Raw genomic sequence first — 9,140 nt, 5'->3', positions numbered from 1 at the left:
CGAACCCGATCTGAACCGAAATCCGAACGGATATCCCAATATACCAACATTATTAATATATAGTAGTAATATATTAGTAATATTTATAATTTTAATAATATAAATGTTTAAAATATTCAGATTTTTAGATATTTTCGATAATTTAAAGTATTTAAACTGTTTATTAGTAAATTTGGGTAGAAAATACTCTAAATTTTTAGATATATTGCGTATTATTGAATATTTTAGACTAAATTAGATACTAAAATTTTGAGTTTTGTGAACTTCGGGTAATCCGAATCCGAACCCGAAATACCCGAACCGAATCCGATCCGAACCCGAAGTCTAGAAATACCCGAACGGGTTCTATACCTCTAAACCCGAAAACCCAAAATATCCGAACCGAACCCGAATGGGTACCCGAATGCCCAGGCCTACCCGAACCCGAAAATCCAACCCGAACCCAATACAAAAAACCCGACCCGAACCCGTATCCAAAGTTTTAAGATACCCGAATAGATCTAGGATCCATTAAAATCGGATACCTGAACCCGATCGGGTATTATCCGATATCCAAACGGATACCCGAACTAACCCGAACATATATAAATATTACTAAAAAACCAGTCCAAAATAGTCACGAGTGGGACTTAAACCCAACACCTAAGGTTGTTTAGTGAGTGCATTGTAACCATTTTGACACATTTATCTTTTTGACTAATACTAAAACTTCAAGTATTTATATATTACTAAATGCAACTTTTTTTTTTGGAATTTTAGATATGAGAGATTTTACTTATTATATATTTTTAATTGCATTTTTTTATTTCACACTCATGAATTCTGAATGCCAAAATATTATTTTTACATATTGAAAAATATATAAAATAAAAAATACAAAACAAAATAGGTCATTTTCAACAAAAAATATGTTTCCATAGTTTTTTTCACCTTTAATATTGGAGTCGGAGAGATTTGAATTCAGATTTGTTTGGAATTCAAACTGAATTCAAGTATTTTGTTAAGTTTAAGATGTAAATATTGAAAACCAAACTCATATCTAAAAAATATTTTGGGTAATCATGTACCCGAACCCAATCCGAATCCGATGGGTGTTTATCCGAATCCGACCCGAATACTAGAAATACCCGAATGGGTTTAGGACCCCTTTACCGAAATACTCGAAAATCTGAAATACCCGACCCGAACCCGAATGCCCAGGACTATAAAGTATGTTGATGAATGTATCTTACATATAAAATGGTCTTGAAGTAACACACTAAGAAGAAGAGTTGAAAGTGAAAGTTTTATAAGGAGAGTATGATAAATCCTATGTATAAGATGATTGTTTGATTTATATATATATATATATCTTCCGTGTCTCCACGTCAAAGTTTTTTTACACAAGTCAACAACTCAAAAGTTTTTTTCTCTCTTTGATTTTTACTTGGAACTTCACTTCAGAATTAAACCTAAGCTCAAACCCTAAACCCTAAACCCTAAACCCTAAACCCTAAACCCATGATGCCGTCACAAATCCCTCGCCTCTTTCTCGCAAATTTGCTACGGATAGTTTTACTCGCTAATGTGTCGCAAATTTGCGAGGTATTTGCGAGGGAATGTTTCCTCCTCGCAAATTCATCGCACATTTCTCGCAAATTTGCGAGGGATGATTGCAAGGTTCGTCGAATTTCGTAGCAAATGACTCGCAAATCCATAGCAAATTTGCGAGGGAATTTCTCCGTCGCAGTTTTCCGTCGCAAAGAGCGTGTTTTCTTGTAGTGAGAGTTAGGTTAGGATGTTACTAAACTTGATTGTTATTATCATGAGAATGGATTAGCAAGTATTAGAAGATCATTGTCTAAGGATAGCTTTTGTGAAGTTTGTTAAACAATCTGGGTAAGCTTAGCTTGATACCAACCAACTAACCCCATCTCTAGGACCTATTTGCTTATTATTTGTTATTGCTTTCATATTTAATCATTTTCATCGTTTATTTTGCATCTCTATTCTTTGTTTTGCTTTTATTCTTCTGTTATGCATCACTCAACCACCTGCTCGACCATGCACTCGACCGAGTGCGCATACTCGAGCGCCAGTTTACTTCTTTTTTTATGTTCTGTTTCATTCCAGTTTGCTCTTAATTGCATTTGTTAGTAGTTTTCTCTTGCTTAGCATAGTTTATTGCACTTGTTCTACAGTTTAATTCTGCATTAGTACTGTCTTAAGTTTCCTTAGCTCATTGCATTTCATTTTCTGTCATTAAGTTGTTAGAAACAAATCATAATCATATCTAGCTTAACTTGAATGCATTGATCACATCTTGACTGTTTGCATCTCACACTCTTTATGGATTGACATCCTTTATGCTGCAACATCATAAGGGTATTGAAACACCTTGCATACATTTTGATCATCCATACTTATATCTGTTTGTTTGATTGCATCATCCATTCATTCATAAGTAAACCGTGAAAAAGACCTTGTTTCAATTTGGCGCCATTGCCATTTGAGTGTTTGTTTGTGACATTTAGGATTTACACAAGTTTAAGATTAAGTTCTATTGTTCATTTGATCACTACTGATTCAGATTCTTCATCTTCTTGGTTGTTTTGAATCTCAGGTACCAACTCGACCCAGCACTCGACCATCTGCACGATCGAGCACCTAATCGAGCCACCAACCCATATTCAGTTAGTCTTATCGTCTCAGTCGGTTCAGTCTTCAACTCGAGCAAGTGCTCGACCGATTGTCAGTTCAAGCTTAGTGATCGAGTCAGTTGATGCACACCAGATCCAAGGGAAATCAGAATCTTCAGAGGTACCTTGATCATATAAACCGCCTACCAAGAGACCTGAGGCAGTAGAAAACCAGAATCCTCCAAGAACAGGAAGATCAATTGCTAATGGAGCAACAAAACAATCATGATCAAAGGCCAAAACCTATTGGTGCAGGAGATGCTCCAAATACACACAACCAGAGAGCTGGCATAGTTCCTCCTGCAGTTGCCAACAAAAATTATGAGATTAAAAGTGGGCTAATCACTATGATTCAGGCAAACAAATTTCATGGTTTGCTAATGGAGGACACCGTAGATCATCTTGATGAGTTTGATAGGCTTTGTGGCCTCACCAAGATCAATGGTGTAAGTGAAGATGGCTTCAAGCTCAGATTTTTTCCTTTCTCACTTGGAGAAAAAGCTCATCTATGGGAGAAGACACTTCCAACTGGTGCCATTACTACATGAGATGCTTGTAAGAAGGCCTTTCTAGCTAAATTCTTCTCTAATGCTAGAACTGCAAGATTGAGGAATGAGATTTCTGGTTTTGCACAAAAGAATAATGAAAGCTTTTGTGAGGCATGGGAGAGATTCAAAGGCTACCAAACACAGTGTCCACATCATGGGTTTAGTAATGAGCCTCTACTCAGCAAACTATATAGAGGAGTTTTCTCAAAGATAAGAATGCTATTGGATACAACCTCTAATGGAAATTTTCTCAACAAGCATGTAGAAGAAGGATGGGAGCTAGTGGAGAATTTAGCACAATCTGATGGGAACTACAATGAGGATTATGATAGAACAGTGAGATTTGTTGCCCTTGATCAAGATGAGAAGTATAAGAAGGATTTGAAGGTTGTTCATGAGAAATTGGACAAGATTCTACTCAGCCAGCAAAAGAACATTCATTTTCTTGGTGAAGAAGAGACTCCAGCTCAAGATGGGGAGAATAAATTTGTTGAGATTTGCTATATGCAGAATCAAGGAGGTTTCAAAGGTTATAACCAGTTCAAGAACAACAACCTCTCATATATAAGCACCAATGTAGCAAATCTTCAAGATCAAGTCTACCCTCCTCAACAGCCTCAACAACACAACAATTATGTACCCAAGCAGCAACAACAAGGTTACCAGGCTCCAATGTGTCCCCCACAAGGTTTTCAGACCAACCAAGCCCAAGAACTAGATTTGAGGACTTTGATGCAACAGTTGCTACTTGGACAAGCAAATGGGCAGATTGACAATGCAAAGAAGTTTGCTGAGATAAACCAAAGGCTGGATTCTTCTTATAATGACTCTAATGTCAAGTTTGAGAGTCTGAACTCTAAAATCAAGTACATGGAGAGTAATATAGCCTTTACATCAGCTCCTAAGCCAAATCAGCTGCCTAGTAAAACTATTCAAATTCCAAGGGAGTTTACAGCTAAAGCTATCTATTTTTATGAGGAAGCAGTCACTGAGGACAGTGAGGTTCAAGATGGGGAGGATTTGTCTCAAGTTGAAGCTCAGAATGAAGGTTTTACTCAGCGGACTGAAGCAGAAAAATCACTCGACCAAGTGTTCGACCACACATGCGATCGAGCACCTGATCGAGTCGATCCCACAGAAGCTGTTAAGGCTGTCAGATACATTCCTCCTGCTTACAAACCTCCTCTGCCATTCCCAGGACGTTTCAAGGAACAAAAGCTGAAGGAACTCAGGGAAAGAATTGAAAAGAAGGAAGTGTTGGCTTTACAATAAGAGGAAGTCATTGAAAAAAAAAAGAAGAGAGAGGACCTGCTTTGGAACATTATGCTCCATATCCTCTCTACATAGGCATGCTACTTGACATTTCCAAGCAAAAAGCTCAGAATCAAGACATGAGAGATCTGGAGGAGATTGTGAAAGCTGTTATCCCATCAAAACTTGAAGATCCAGGTCCATTTAATCTGCCTTGCTCCATCAGCTACCTACATTTCAACAAATGCTTGTGTGATCTTGGGGCATCTGTTAGTGTCATGCCCTACTCTATAGTAGAAAAGCTTGGGCACACTGAGTTCAAGCCAAGCAATCTCTATATAAGTCTAGCTGATGGTTCACACAAGGATATGGTTGGTAAATTGGAGAGCCTCCTAGTTAAGATAGGCAAAGCCAGAATTCCTACTTATTTCATCATTATAAAGATGGATAAGGAGCTAGAGGATCCAATCTTGCTTAGGAGACCTTTTCTTGCCACAGCAGGAGCTGTCATTGATGTTAAGGAAGGGCTGATAAGGTTGAATATACCTGAAGGTTTGACCATGAACTTTGATATCAAAAATCCATCTAACCAGCCAACCATTGGAGGTCAACCATTCAAGATTGAAGATAAGGCAGATTTTGAGGTTTTGAGAGAAGAAGAGACTTCAAAAGCTAAGGTCTCATCTCATGAGGAATGAGTTCAGCATCTCGAGGATTCAGTTCAAGAGTTAGCTGGTTTAGTGAAGGATCTTCAAGTGCAGCTCAACAAGAGATCTTTGAAGAAGGGAAGGCCATGACTCAAGCTTAAGAAGAACAAAGTTCAAGTGTTAATGGTGAAGTGATCAAGAATCAGCACCATGGTGATCAAGTTGAACCAGGGGGGACCTCATCACCTCCTTGGACTCCAAACCAAGCCGGAAAAGGCACCAAAAGTCAAGATTAGAGACTTTAAACAAGCTCACTAGGGAGAAAGTCCCTAAGGTATTATAAGAGAGTATAGATGGATATTAGGAAGAATTGGACTTGTAGAAATGGGTTTTAAGGGCCACTCGACCAGCCCACAAGAGGTACTTGATCGAGCACTACCAAAGCCCAAGCCCACTCGGTTCCATTTCTCTTACACGATCGAGTGGAGGGAGAGACAAATTCGAAATTCAAATTTTGGTTAAGCACTCGACCATGTGGGGTCGAGTGGCAGCAAAAGTGAGTCAAAGATTCCCAATTCAAATTTTGAATGGTATGGACGCTCCACCCTTGTCTCTTTGTCCCCTTAGCCTCTTTATATAGAGGTAAACTCGATTCTAAGCTCCTCACACTCTCTCATTTGCTTAAGCACTCAATATCTAGCTAGAAAATCTCTCTCAAGTTTCATTTTCTTGCTCAAGCTTAGTTCTTTTGTTTTTTGGGTTACTAACCTATTAACTTTGAGCTTTGAGTCTATTCCTTTCAATTTTCTTTCAAAATATCTTCCACATCTAAGGAAACACCACAACAAGTTGCTATCCGTGAAGCTGAAGGCAAGGAAGCTGCTGATCGCTTCTTGGATCATCGTGATGCACAACTTGCTTCAAGAAGAGAAGTTGGTGAAAGCACATGATCACCCACTCGAGCAGGCAAACGACCGAGTGCAAAATCGAGTAGACGATCGAGTGGCGTGTCGAAGAAGAAACATCAGCCTGTTGAGGAAGATCCAGAGAGAACTAAAAGTGATGAGGAGATGGAGGTTACTCTTGAAGAGCATATTAGGAGGAACAAGGCAAGTGGGAAGAGGCCAGCAGCTGAAGTGCAACAAGAAGATAGTGAAAGTGAAGAAGAAGAAGAATCTGGTGTTTTAACACCAAGCCAACTCTATGAAGCTTTCATGAAGATGAGCTTCCAAGGAACAAGATATCCACACAAGGATACCATGGAGAGGCTAGGTATTGATGAAGATGTTGAGTTTCTCTTTGAGAAGTGCAATCTAACCAGATTCATGGGGATGCACATGGAGGGGTATAGAGAAGAAAGTTGTGAGTTCTTAGCCACCATCCAAATGTATTACTTCACAAGGGGGATGGATCAAGAGAAGGGAGCTGGTTACATTGTTTTCACCATCAAAAGGAAAAAGTATGAGCTGTCACTAAAGGAGCTAGCTACACTCTATGGGTTTGAAGTTGGAAGTGAGGAGAACATAGTCATACCTAAGGAAGAACTCTATGCAGTTTGAGAAACAATTGGAGATAACAAGCTCTATTCTTCTTCCAAGACCAAGAGCTCAAATATTAGGAGTATAGTCCTAAGGTACTTCCAAAAGGCCTTAGCAAACACATTTTTTGCTAGGAAGGAGACTGAAAACTTGAATGAGGGAGAGCTTAAGATGATTGATGTAGCACTCTATGGCATCATCACAACAGCTAGAGATGGGACCATCATTCTTGGGAGTAGTGTGGCAACAGATTTTGCCATGGTCCTCATTGACCAATTGACTTACTATAGAAGTTGGGTGAGCAAGCTATACAAAAGGGACTCAACTGGAGTTCTAACCATTGGAGGAATCATCACTCCAATCCTTGTAGCTGCCAATGTACCACTTCAAGGTGAGAAGACCAAGCCAAGGTGGATTGACACCCAATACCTCACTTCTACTCTCATTCTAGCCAAGGAATTGCACCATGGGAAGCACCTATTCAACTTTGAGAATCCAACAGTGGGGAAGACTCATCTTTTCTACCTAATCAAACAATTACCACCATAAGAGAAGGGCTTAACATTGACTTTTGGCCAGCAGCTGAGTTTTTGTTTGATGGTACAGCCCAAATGAGAGAAGACCAAGCTGGAGATGTGGAGATGGCTGACGGGGAAGAGCAGTTCTATTTTGAAGATTATGAGCCAAGTCCAAGAGATAGTAGAGGAGTTAGAGAGACTAGCAAGAGGGTGACACTTCTCCAAAAGTGGAACAAGTGGCATGGTAAGACTATTGAAAAATTGAAGAAGAAGATGGGGAAGATGACTAAGTCCATCAAGGGTTTAAATAAAGAAATTGCTGAATTGAAGAGTGGAAATTCATCCCCAACACCATCTAATCCTTTGAGGAGGAGTAGCTCAACTAGAGCATTTTCTAGAGCTAAAAATCCGGTGGAACCAGCAAGAGCTTCGCTACATGAGCCAATTCAGAGGAGAAGAGGTCCAGGTCGCACAGAACAGCAGTTTCCGAGGCACTCGACCGGTTCACTCGAGCAGCCACTCGACCGAGCACCTTCAATGCACTCGGACGAGTACTTTCCCAGACCTCCTTATGGTTTTCCAGCTCCATCAGGCTATCCAGGCTATCCCTATGGCCAAGTTTACCCTCCCTACCCACCTCAGTACTTCATGGACCCGTCCCTCATGCAACATTACTATGGGCAGCAAGGACAGCAATTCTACCCACCACCACCCACTCGACCAAGCCACTCGACCGAGTATCAATCGAGGGTCATAGTCGAGTTCCCTGCTTCTCCATCAGTAAGCCAACATCAAGCTCAAGACCCCAACTACACATATGACAGCATGAGTGATGCTGCAGATAGTTTCTTCCACAACCCATAAGGTACCAACATCACCTGTTCCATTATAAATACCATTGCATTTCTTGTTTTGTTTTATTTTTAGTCTTGAATCCTCTTTCAAATTTCTCTTACACAGTGGACTGTGTAATTTAAATTTGGGGGAGGGTTTGAGATAGTATTTGACATTGTTTTCTATTTTCTTATTTCAAATTTTTAGCATTATCATGTTAGTATTTGCATTTCATCTAAGGTAGAGATGTCAAACGGGCCGGCCCGCGTCCATCTGGGCCGGCCCGCGTCCATCTGGGCCGTCCGCGGCGGGCAGTTTCAATTTTTTGGACCACGACGGGCCGGCCCGGTAAACCCGCGGACATAAAAGATATGTCCAAGCCCGCCCCGCTAAGCCCAGCGGGTTAACGGGCCAGCCCGCAGGCCTAAATAATATATTATCAAAATAAAATAAAATTAATAAATTATAATTTAAAAAATAATTTCAAATAAAATTAATGTTTATATTGATTATTTATAGATGTTTTAATTTTTTATATTAAATTTATTTGTAAATTCACATAATTTTAAAATATATATGTTTAAAATAATATAAAAATAGTTATATATCTATATTAAATATTCATTTTTATTTAATAATTGAAGACCGCGGACATAACCCGCTATAACCCGCAATCCGCTTGGGCTAGGCCCGTAAGGCCCGCTTTTTAATGGGCTTAATATTTAGTGTCCATGCCCGCTCCGCAGAGGTACTATTTGGGCTAGGCCCGCGGGCATGGAACCCGCTTGACACCTCTAATCTAAAGCATAGAAAAACCAAAAAGATATTTTGCAAAAATCTTTATAAAAAGAAAAGTGTTCATGTAGTTTGCTTTGCATATTAGGATCTTGTTAGCATGGTTCATATAGGACTGTTTTATAATTTGCATTAGGGATCTATGATGAGTTTTGCCTTGTTTGCTTGTTTAAATTCACTAAACTAGGATCAATGCCCAAGTTAATAGTACTTTGGTGCTAGTTGAGTAGCTAGAAACATAAGATTGAACCAAGCCTTGAATTCCTATATTGCATTCTGGTCTAAATTGAAGCATGTTGTGATTTGATGCCATTTCCTATTTATAAGAACC

At 39.5% G+C, this 9,140-nt stretch overlaps 1 non-coding gene across 1 annotated transcript; it reads right to left on the bottom strand.

Annotated features, from left to right (window-relative positions):
• Positions 1-3,280: 3,280 nt before the first annotated feature.
• Positions 3,281-3,387, bottom strand: LOC147938321 (small nucleolar RNA R71). The gene has a single exon (XR_015567477.1). It is a non-coding gene; the product is annotated as a small nucleolar RNA R71 (small nucleolar RNA).
• Positions 3,388-9,140: the final 5,753 nt, after the last annotated feature.

The sequence above is a fragment of the Camelina sativa genome, chromosome 9 (assembly GCF_030686135.1).
Source record: "Camelina sativa cultivar CO46 ecotype springtype chromosome 9, ASM3068613v1".
Lineage (NCBI taxonomy): Eukaryota > Viridiplantae > Streptophyta > Magnoliopsida > Brassicales > Brassicaceae > Camelina > Camelina sativa.
Note: the sequence above shows the minus strand (reverse complement) of the source record. Positions and strands in the feature narration are given on the sequence as shown.